Consider the following 11,714-nt stretch of genomic DNA (forward strand, 5'->3'; position numbering starts at 1 on the left):
AAAGGGTAATTGAATTTACTCCAATCATTTATTCTATTCAAAAGATCAATAAGTACCCCATTTTCACCATCATTTAATATGAAAATAGGAATGTTCTTATCAGAAAACAAAACTCTTATACAATTAGAATCCAGTAACACATTCAGGTGATTCCATTCTTCAAGAGAGAAATACTTTTTATTTCTAAGCAGAGAGAGACCTTTGGATGTTTTAATAATATTTCCTATTTTTGTAAAAGATATCATAACATCAACCCTCTCACCAAAATTATAAACCAGACTTATCTTACTTTTATCAGTATTAGTTGTTACGTTGAAACTATCAATTTTGTTAAGGATGGAATTTAAAGTAATCATTTTGTGTTGGGTTGATTGCTTGATTTTACTATCACTATTATTTTTATTTATCCTCAGTATATTAAATATTTTTCTTTCAGATTCCATAATCAGTTCTATCAATTATTTGTTGTAGCGCTTTTTGATAGGAAGGGCACTCTCTGTCACCTACTTTGTGATCGAAAGCTTTTTTATCATTGCGGCAATTTAAACATGAGGGCTTTTTGTCTCTATTAGGGCACTCTTTAACATCATGTCCTGTAGTGGAACAGTGAGCACAGGTGTTTTGTGCTTGAGTGCAATGCTTACTGATATGTCCAATTTTTTGGCACTTGAAGCAACGAGAGACGGCAACATAGTCTCCAACTCGGCACACCCTCCAATCAATACCAATCCGCGATTTGTTAATAAATTCTTTTCTTAATTCACCAGTGCACTCCACTACCCAGTGCACGGTGTTTTTGTTTTTCGGTCCTATTAAAAATCGGCCTGAAGTTTTTCAAAAAATTTTCCCTACTCAATGACGATGACTCGAGATTTCTCTCAAACACATCGTTTGCCAATTCAGCAGCAGTTATATCTGCAGCGACGTGATACAGAATTATTCTTGGCAATTTGGATTGTGGCTCGCTTACCTTTATGTTTGGATGTTGCAGGACCTTATCACCCAAAACATTTTCTTTATTGGCCCTTGGGTGAAGCACTAACAGCACACCCCCACCACGGACATCAACGGCTTTTTTAATGTTCAAATTTTGTTCACGGGTGATGTTCTTCTTTATTGTTTCTCGAATTTTTCCGCTTTGTTCCTTTTCCGTTCCATTTATTTTTGCTGGCTTCAGGATGATCACATTCTCCTTGGGTAACAGCTTCTTGGTCCGGGGCGGAGACTCCCTGGCTGCAGCAGTGGAGGCGGCACTCGACAATGTAGAAGGTGCGGTCCTCTTCTTTGGCAGTTGCACGGCCTCAGCAAATGAGATCGGCTTGTTGTGGCTTTTTGCAACTTCACTTGCTAGTTTATTCACACTCTGCTCCAGAGTGTGAATTTTTCCAAACATTTCCGCGTTGTTTTCTTGAATATTTTGCTTAACGTCTATTCTTTCGATACTTATGTTTAGTTCATTGCACACATTTAAAAACGAATCATAGTCCTCTCTGGATACTTTTTTTTCATGATAATTTCACTCCCCCATTTTAGAAATTTCTCTTGTATCTTTCTAAGAGAACGTACCTCGAAACGTATTCCGCTATCGTTTTTACTTTTCGGTGGCAATTCGGGAGGCATATTCATTTCATCCTTTTCCTCCTCTTCCTCGTATTCTAGCTGCGCGGATGGTGGTAGTTTTATTGGCGAATGGATCATCTTAAGGCTGATAGATCCAAAACACCATAGTTTATTGATAGTTTGATAATTGTTTTTTAAAGAAACAGAACCTAATTTTTAAAGCGAGCAACGTTCAAACGAAAAATTTGGTGACACACTTTTCACTCAGAAAAAAACGTTGAGTAGTTTTCACTATGAAAAACTGCTGAGTAGACTGCTGGTTGTTGTTGACACCACTTGTTCCACTTTCACTACTAGTACTACTCTACACTAATTATTCGCTACGATCTGCACTCTACGGAGGTCTGATTACGACTGTATATATTATATCTTAAAAGATCTGTGGAATGAAAATTGTGTTCCAAAACTTGTCATTCTCTATCTTTTAATCGACTGAATAGAACAGTAACACAAAAATATTGATTAAAACTATTTTTCTTTGTCGGAACAGATACGGTTTTTACCAATAAGAAAACTAATTAATGAAGCTGGTGGTAATTGCTTTAATCCGTGTAAAGTGTTACGATGCAGTTAATTAACAGACGTTATTATACTGTGGGATGAAAGTGAATTACGTTGCAATTAATTATTCATGTGGAATGAATAAATTGCGTTTGATTGTGAGTCGAGATGTACTACAATCGGAGGTTATTAGCTCCAGATTATGATTAAAATTTTCTAATATTTCACTTGAAAATAAAGTCGGAGGACTTACTATAATTGAATAAAAATAATTATTTCAATTCGAATTAATTCTATGTTGGATCGAGAAGTTACTTGTGCTGTGCAGATAAGATAAACGTTATCTCAACTGGCTAACTGCTATCGCCAAGCTTCTAGTCTGTAGAAGAGAATTACTTCTCCTTTTCAATAACAATTTATAAAATAGAATTCATGTGAATTCTAGTTTTTCCAGATATTCTACTGTTATTGAGTGTTTGATCGTGCTATTGTTAGTTTGGAATTAGATCACGTCTCGAGAGTGAATCTAATATTTTTACTCAGCCTACCATCATGAGTTTATTGACGGTGCAGAAGTTCATTCAATTATTACTATTTTTGTGCTGATTGTTGTGATTATTTTTCGGAAAATCAATACTTCCAGAATATGAATTAATTAACAGCTGTTGTGTCATTATACACGCCTTGTGTGAACAATTACTTTGAAAAAGTAAATCAAGATTTGTTTCGGGGTCAAATAAGTCTTGAAGTGAGAAGGAGAGATTGAGCAATAAATGTTCACTGATTGTGAATTAATTAGCAGATGTTATCTGTTATAATAAACACACTGTCATTTATATCCAATGGAAGGTTACTTTGCATAAGTAAATCATGTGATTGATTTCATTATTGAAATGAACAGTGAAAAGTGGAAATTGAGTTGAGATTTATAGTTCCGATTTTATTATTGTGATATAGTGAGAAGGCTGTGATCCTCATAACAGATCGAAAATGAATTATTTTTTTCGACCACATTTAATTGTGATATAAAATCGAAATATGTGGTGTAACATCACAACTAGTGGCTTCATGTCAACCATATAATTCAGTATTCCTCATCATATATAATCTCTCATATTTTATTGTGAGCAATAAGTTGCTGATACACTGAGCTAACAAAGGGTATCAATCACTCCGACACTTGGTAATTTCCCGGACTCCAATTCGCCTCTATCAACTTCTGCCTCCTGTGAAGTGTACATTGTTGTGTATCACATTTCTTCTTGAGGATGGGGACTGCAACTTGAGTCTACCTCCTCGACGAGCTCCTGGAATTATTGGAGCTGTGTCTCAGCTGACTATTGTTGAGACCACGACGAGTTCCTGGTCGTGTTGGGGATTCGTCCCAGCTGTCTGATGCTGGAAGTTAGGCAGTGTGAAAACACGGCCATGCAGGGCGAAAGCCCGGCACAAGCAGTGCGTGAGCACGGCGAAGCAAGGCAGTGTGAGAACACGGCCATGCAGGGCGAAAGCCCGGCACATGCAGTGCGCAAGCACGGCGAAGCAAGGCAGTGTGAAAACACGGCATGCAGGGCGAAAGCCCGGCACATGCAGTGCGCAAGCACGGCGAAGCAGGCAGTGTGAGAACACGGCCATGCAGGGCGAAAGCCCGGCACATGCAGTGCGCAAGCACGGCGAAGCAAGGCAGTGTGAAAACACGGCCATGCAGGGCGAAAGCCCGGCACATGCAGTGCGCAAGCACGGCGAAGCAAGGCAGTGTGAAAACACGGCCATGCAGGGCGAAAGCCCGGCACATGCAGTGCGCAAGCACGGCGAAGCAAGACAGTGTGATAACACGGCCATGCAGGGCAAAAGCCCGGCACATGCAGTGCGCAAGCACGGCGAAGCAAGGCAGTGTGAAAACACGGCCATGCAGGGCGAAAGCCCGGCACATGCAGTGCGCAAGCACGGCGAAGCAAGGCAGTGTGAAAACACGGCCATGCAGGGCGAAAGCCCGGCACATGCAGTGCGGGAGCACGGCGTCCTTTTCGCGATGCGAAAGCATAGCGTTCCTGGCAGTGCGGAAGCATGGCGCCCCGGGCAGTGCGAAAGCACGGCGTTCCTTTTGCAGTGCGCAAGCACCGCGTCCTTATTTTTGCAGTGCGAGAGCACGGCGACTCATTGCAGTGCGGAAGCACGGCGTTTCCCTTGCAATGTTATTTAGGTTCTCAGAACCTGTCTGAGGTGTTGTTCATCTCGTTTTTGTGTTACCCGCCCCTCCTGGCAGTGCGAGAGCACCGCGACTCTCATCTGCAGTGCGGAAGCACGGCGTCCTCGGCAGTGTGGAAACACGGCAACTCTGCAGTGCGGGAGCACGGCGTCCTTTTCGCGATGCGAAAGCATAGCGTTCCTGGCAGTGCGGAAGCACGGCGCCCCGGGCAGTGCGAAAGCACGGCGTTCCTTTTGCAGTGCGCAAGCACCGCGTCCTTATTTTTGCAGTGCGAGAGCACGGCGACTCATTGCAGTGCGGAAGCACGGCGTTTCCCTTGCAATGTTATTTAGGTTCTCAGAACCTGTCTGAGGTGTTGTTCACCTCGTTTTTTTTTTGTGTGTTACCCGCCCCTCCTGGCAGTGCGAGAGCACGGCGACTCTTTGCAGTGCGGAAGCACGGCGTTTCCCTTGCAATGCTACTTAGGTTCTCAGAACCTGTCTGAGGTGTTGTTCACCTCGTTTTTTTTGTGTTACCCACCCTTCCTGGCAGTGCGAGAGCACGGTGCTCTCATCTGCAGTGCGGAAGCACGGCGTCCTCGGCAGTGTGGAAACACGGCAACTCTGCAGTGCGGGAGCACGGCGTCCTTTTCGCGATGCGAAAGCATGGTGTTCCTGGCAGTGTGGAAGCACGGCGCCCCGGGCAGTGCGAAAGCACGGCATTCCCTTTGCAGTGCGAAAGCACCGCGTCCTTATTTTTGCAGTGCGAAAGCACGGCATTTCTTGCAGTGCGAAAGCGCGGCGTCCCCCATCGCAGTGCGGAAGCACGGCGGCCTCTTGCAGTGTGCAAACACGGCGTCCCCCATTGCAGTGCGGAAGCACGGCGGTCCTTTGCAGTGCGAAAGCACGGCGTTTCTTGCAGTGCGAAAGCACAGCGTTTCTTGCAGTGCGAAAGCACGGCGTCCCCCATCGTAGTGCGGAAGCACGGCGGTCTCTTGCAGTGTGTGAACACGGCGTCTCAACGCAGTGCGAAAGCACGGCGCAGGTCTTCAAGATCTTTTCTGAAGCTAGGCCTAGGATCTGGCCGGATAGCTTGCTCATTTCTTCGGATGGTGCCGACGCATCACCACCGGTTGGCGAGGAACCAACCTGGCGCCCAGTTTATGTTCGGTCTATGTTGACCGGCGGAGAGGTGGCAGAATGTACTCAGGCATTTGGGACATTCTGTCTCCCGTTTACCCCTTCCATCCTCACCCCCCCTCTCCTCCCCCTCTCTTTTCCCCCCCCCTTCCCTTAGTAGGAACAGTGTGTCACGATGTATATCGTAACTAGAGAAAGGAATTGAATTTAGGGCTCATTTATTCGACGCTCGGCTATCTTTCATAGAATCTGAGGGGTCAACGTTCAAGCCAGCCACTGGCCTACCGCTCAGCGATGCTGCGCATCCTCTCTCCCCTCCCTCTCGGTCACTGAGGGAGGCTCGAGAAAGGCCAGCAGGAGGCAGTCGAGTTCGGAGAGGCAAGTCGAGCGGTCGAGAGAGGTGAGAAGGAAGCAGCGAGCAGCTAGCAACGTCACAGTACGCCTTGTACTAAGTGAACTCCGATTTCTTCAGCGACCGGGAGTTGTGTCGAGGCTAAAGTCGATTAGCCTCTCACACAGTGAACTCCACTGCTCTACACTCGTTTGGGCGAGTGTTGAACGATATTTAACCTGTTTAGACGACGGGTTGCCAGTTTCGACCAACGACAACACGTCAGGTTTGGTCGAAACCTGACTCCCCATTGGTAGGCCACCAGTGGGACTCCGAGGCGAGAAAGGACATCTGGGAAGGTGTGGAAAAGCCTTTCCCACAACTCCGCAGCCGATCCGGACCCCAGGAGGACAGCTGGTGCCTGGCAAGTAGGACTTAGGAAAGTCCAGAGTGCTGGCCGCCGCAGCGCACTAGTCCAGTGCGGGATCGCAAGAGGACGTCCGGAAGGTGTGGAAAAGCCTTTCCCGCAACTCCGCGGCCGATCCGGACCCCAGGAGGACAGCTGGTGCCCGGCAAGTAGGACTTAGGAAAGTCCAGAGTGCTGGCCGCCGCAGCGCACTAGTCCAGTGCGGGATCGCAAGAGGACGTCCGGAAGGTGTGGAAAAGCCTTTCCCGCAACTCCGCGGCCGATCCGGACCCCAGGAGGACAGCTGGTGCCCGGCAAGTAGGACTTAGGAAAGTCCAGAGTGCTGGCCGCCGCAGCGCAGTAGTCCAGTGCGGGATCGCAAGAGGACGTCTAGGAAGGCCAGGAAAAGCCTTTCCCGCAACTCCGCGGACGATCCGGACCCCAGGAGGACAGCTGGTGCCCGGCAAGTAGGACTTAGGGAAGTCCAGAGCGCGGGCCGCCGCAGCGCACCAAACCAGTGCGGAACCGGAAGAGGACCTCTGGGAAGGCCAGGGAAAGCCTTTACCAGAGCTCTGCAACCAACCCGAACCCCGGGAAGACACCCGGTGTCCGAGGACTAAGACTTAGTCCCGACACGAGGCCCTTTCTCACGACTAACACTGCAAGGTTCCTGTTCCCTTCTTTCCGCGACCAACCCTGTTTGGCAGTGCGAAAGCACGGCCCCTCTTTCCTAAAAGAGGAAACATTCCTCCAAAGCACTCAAAACCCTGTTTCAACCCCCAACCCGAGCGAGGGTGGTTGACGGACGCCCCACCAAGACTCCCGTCCCCTGCCGCGGCCCTCCCCAGTCGCCGACTGAGTTTAGCCGGCCCAGAGCGACACTGGGAACTCTGATAGAGATAGGTGTGGGCAAAAATTATAGAGCGTAATACCTTGCTATATCTTGTAATAACTTGAAGTTAAATTGAATTACTAAATTTCTTATAAGACTTTGTGATGCTCTTATAAAGCGAAAGTCATTTTAAATAATTTTGTAACCCCTTGGAAGAGACGACTCCGGCTACAATAGTCCAGGACCACCAGGAGTTGGATCGACATCAGCAGCTCATAAGAAAATTCCGACACGTGAGTGAGAAATATTGAAATAGTGATAGGGCGCCCTCAGTGCTTCGAAATAACATAAGAATCAAAGCTAGCTCGTCGAAAGGGTATTCTTATAAATAAGGAATTTAGTGAAAAATACTTGCGCAAGTAAATGTAGTATTGAAGGTATTTCATTGGAAAGTAACGAGTCAATACATATCAGAAGTTCTATAAATCAAAGAAGTATAAAATCTAGGCTGTTAATGCATTTTCATATGATCTTTAATTTCTGCAATATAATTTGCAATAGTTTGTTGTAGCTCCGATTCACTAGATGAATTGCTCTATTTATTCCGTCAGGTGCCGAATCTCGTACCCTGAGATAAAATATATATTCATTACGAAGGAATCATATATTTGGATTATTGGTTGTCAATTTATCGAGCTGATTTTTAAGAAATCTATTTTCAATGGAATTGTCCAAGTCGACAAGTATTAGCAAGCTGATATTGCAGCTACATGCAAATAGATGCATATGATCATAAAATAAAAGCACATGGTAACGTTTCGTGCTGTAGAATTTAAAGAATAGTATTTAGCCTGTGATATTTTATTGATTTTGATTATTATTCTATTTTTAGAAAATATATTTTATAGAGAGAGATATTATATTTTATGGGCCTAAACTGCCGAAATTTAGTCAAAATTATCTTGTATATATGGTTGGAGAACAGTATGTTAGCTAGTCAGAAACTGACAATTGAAAATATGAATATTATTATTATATTATAAGAGCTTAAGTAATAAATAGGTTACCTGGCTTGTAATGTCCATAGGCCTATCCTCATTTGTGTCCTAAATATTTTGTTAACCAAAACTTTCACTTTGTTTCACAAACACTTGACACTTAATCCATTTTCAAAATATGAGTTTCTCTTCGTCCGCACAAAGTAAGGTAGCAGACACACTGCAGATGGCGATAGTAGCGATGATCGACGCTGAGGGGGGCGCGATGGAGTCCAGCACCCAGATATCTCCAATCACCGTCAAGAATCCTGGAAACGGTAATAAATCATTAAATGTCTCTCAAGAAGAAATAAGGAGGGTTATAGTAGAGGGGATGATGAAGTCATTTTCTAATAGTTTAGAAAAAACAATGACCATGGTAATGAAGGACTTGAGGGCGGAAATGAAGGAAATGCGGGAATCACTGAAGGTTACATCAGTAAGAATGGGTAAGGAAACTGCGGACACAATACCAGCTTCTACCGCTGAAAATCAAGAACTAATTACAACCGACTCAGCAGCAAAAATAGATATTGTTACTTGTGAGTTGAACAAAAAAATAGATAACCTACCAGCACAAAACACCGTGCAAATTCATGAAGTAGCTACAAACAGGAACAATAGTCAACTTATTTCCATAGATAAACAACAGAATAGTAAACCTACACAAATAGCTCACCTAAATTCTGATATCAATCAAAACCAAGTAATACTTAATTCATTGGAGACAGCCGTTGGAGAACAGCAATTATTCTCATCTGAATTAAATGCCGAAGTAGTAGAAAATGAAACGGAAGCTACTAGTCACTGGAAACAGGCCCAAGGGAAGTTAGTACAACTCGAGAATCAATTACATCAATTTCCGCACGAGAATGTAGAGCCTATTCCCATAGCAAAGTTTGATTTACTACACAGTTTCAATGAATTAGGCCGTTTTGACAATACAGATCGCTATCTTCAACCTAAAGAATTTATTGACCAAATAAAACTAGTTCAATCACTAACACCCACCTCTTGGAATTTTTGGCGTCTTCGATTATCCAGTTTGTTGAGCGGTGAACCTCTGATGTTCTTCCAGATCCATAATCACGAATTCAGGACGTTGGACAAATTCAGTGCAGCTTTCCTGGAACAATATTGGAGTAAAAATAGACGAATGGATGCACTAGCCAATATCATTGCTAGCGAATATAATTCTAGAACAGACGACACATGCATCAATTTTGTTAATACCCTTAAACTGAAAAATGCTCAATTGGATGAGCCAATAATTGATTCTGTTTTAGCAAATATAATCGTAAAAAAGCTACCTTTCCAAGTCAGAACAGCATTAATTACATAGCCAATAACTAGTTGCAAACAACTGATAGATCATTTATACAATATACAATCTATGATGGCAATACCAAATCACCGGTCAGATAAATCATATTCACAAAATCAATACAATTCAGAGATTAATCAGTACACCAGCCAAGTTTATGAATCAGTACCATATGATTGCTCACGACCTACCCCTCAATTTGAACGCCGCAATGATCAAAAACACAATAATAATTGGAATGATAGAAGTTTTCAAAATCGCCAAACAAATCATTACTCACAGCAAAATGATTGCCGGAATTATTATGATGGCTGTGATCGATTAAACACAAATAATGGTTACACTCAGAATAATTATCATAGAAATTACAAACCGCCACCTCATCAAATAAGTACAAACACAACAATAGAGCAATAAGTACAAACTACACAATAGAGCATGCATCCAGATTGAATCAACAAAAAACACCTGATAGCCTACCACCAAAAATAGAGAAGACTACATCTGAACAATTATGTCTACATGATAACCCCGATACAACCCACACAAGCTCAGAAAAAATAGATAGAGGAAATAAAGATACTACAGCCTCATATACCACCTTTGTGAACGGTTTACCGAAAATATTGGAAAAACAGAAGCCAATTCAAGACAGCCTACCACAAAAAACCGCCGCCAAACATGCAATTAAGACATCCTGCAAGCATCAACCTCTATTAAGTTTCTATTAAAACATCCTGCAAGCATCAACCTCTATTAAAACATCCTGCAAGCATCAACCTCTATTAAGTTTCCCCACCGAAGAGCAACCCACCACCGAAGAATCACTGCTATAAATAAACAGTCACCAGGAGGAGACCGCCACCATACTACCCGCTTTGAACGTCACACCCGCGCATCAAGGGACCACCACCAAGCATCCGCGCACAGGAACTACGCACCCGCATCAATCGACCCCACCAAGGCACCCCAAGGACCCCAAGATGGAAGACGGAGAGGACGGCATCCAGGAGAAGAGGAGCGCCCACCGCAAGGCCCGGAGACGCAAGCGCCCGAGGACACCCGACCGACATCAAGAACGAGAGGACGGCATTCGGGAGAAGAAGAACATGCACTGCAAGGCCCGGAGCCGGAAAGTTAGAAAGAAGCGATGAAGGAGGAACCGCGCGCGCGCATACAGGCCACATGCACGCTTCAAGAGGCAACGGAGGATACCGGACCGAACACAGGATGGAGGACAGGAGACCACTGACGGCATGCATCTGCGGCACATTCACTTCAAGAGAGCTAATCAGCGATGTGACCAGGAAAATGGGCCAAAGGAATGGATTAAAAATGGAACTGATAGGACAACTATGGATTCATGCCGGGAGAATAATGGAGTGGACTACTTATGGAGATATATGAAGAATGGAAAGTGTCTAAGAAGAGTGAGAGAAATAAGGAATTATATTAATAAAATGGAAGTACCTGGCTATATGTTGAGAGATTATATTGTTAAAGAGATGATAAATGTTCTGATATATTGTATACTATTTGTTATGGCTGTGAAATCAATGAAAGACTGTGTTGTAGATATGATGGAAAATATTGTATTGTTGTTATTAAAAGAATCTATTATTGATGAGTGGGAAGTTAATATTATAAAAATAGTTATTGTTGTGAAACTACTAATTTTTAAAGAACTGAAGTCGAGAATATTGAATGAAAATGAAAGGAAGGATGAGTTGAGAGGGCAGGATGATTGGAGAAAGAATGGATTAAGAGGAATTATCATAAATGAAGTAAGGAATTGTTTAAAAGAATACACAAGATACAAGGGCTTTAAATTTATGATGAAAAAATTATTAATTAGGACAGCCTCAACAATCAACAAATGGATAGCAGATAACCTAACCGGCCTACAGTATAGCTACAAGCAGAAAGCCAAAAGATACAGGAAAGCCACGAAATTTTACATGCAATATCACAGAATTTGAAATAAATATGATAAGTAATCAAGAGGAAACGTCATTATCAGAAGAATTACTGACCTATCATGATAAATCTAATCTTGGGTTAGACCGCATGGCAACAATCCAATGTTTTTATTCCTCCCAACTGTCCGAAGCCTGCAACAAGCAAAAGAATAATATTTTTAAGTATGTAATTAAATAATCTATACCATATAAAATAAGACACAAACGGGGATAGTAGAAAATAAATTGAGTGAATTACCTTTAATGTGAAAAATGTGACGAATAAGGTTAGTTCAATGCTGCAGAATGCAAAGCACGTTATATGACGTCAGAAAGCAGATATTCAGAACTGGTAGATTAACAAAGCCATCTAGATTG

At 43.4% G+C, this 11,714-nt stretch overlaps 1 long non-coding RNA gene across 1 annotated transcript; it reads right to left on the reverse strand.

Annotated features, from left to right (window-relative positions):
* Positions 1 to 8,228: 8,228 nt before the first annotated feature.
* On the reverse strand, positions 8,229 to 11,491 carry LOC120351882. Its single transcript, XR_005571600.1, has 3 exons — positions 11,412 to 11,491; positions 9,066 to 9,180; positions 8,229 to 8,323 (listed from the first exon to the last, which is right to left on the reverse strand). It is a non-coding gene; the product is annotated as an uncharacterized LOC120351882 (long non-coding RNA).
* Between the last annotated feature and the right edge of the window lie 223 nt (positions 11,492 to 11,714).

Source organism: Nilaparvata lugens, chromosome 6 (genome assembly GCF_014356525.2).
Source record: "Nilaparvata lugens isolate BPH chromosome 6, ASM1435652v1, whole genome shotgun sequence".
Lineage (NCBI taxonomy): Eukaryota > Metazoa > Arthropoda > Insecta > Hemiptera > Delphacidae > Nilaparvata > Nilaparvata lugens.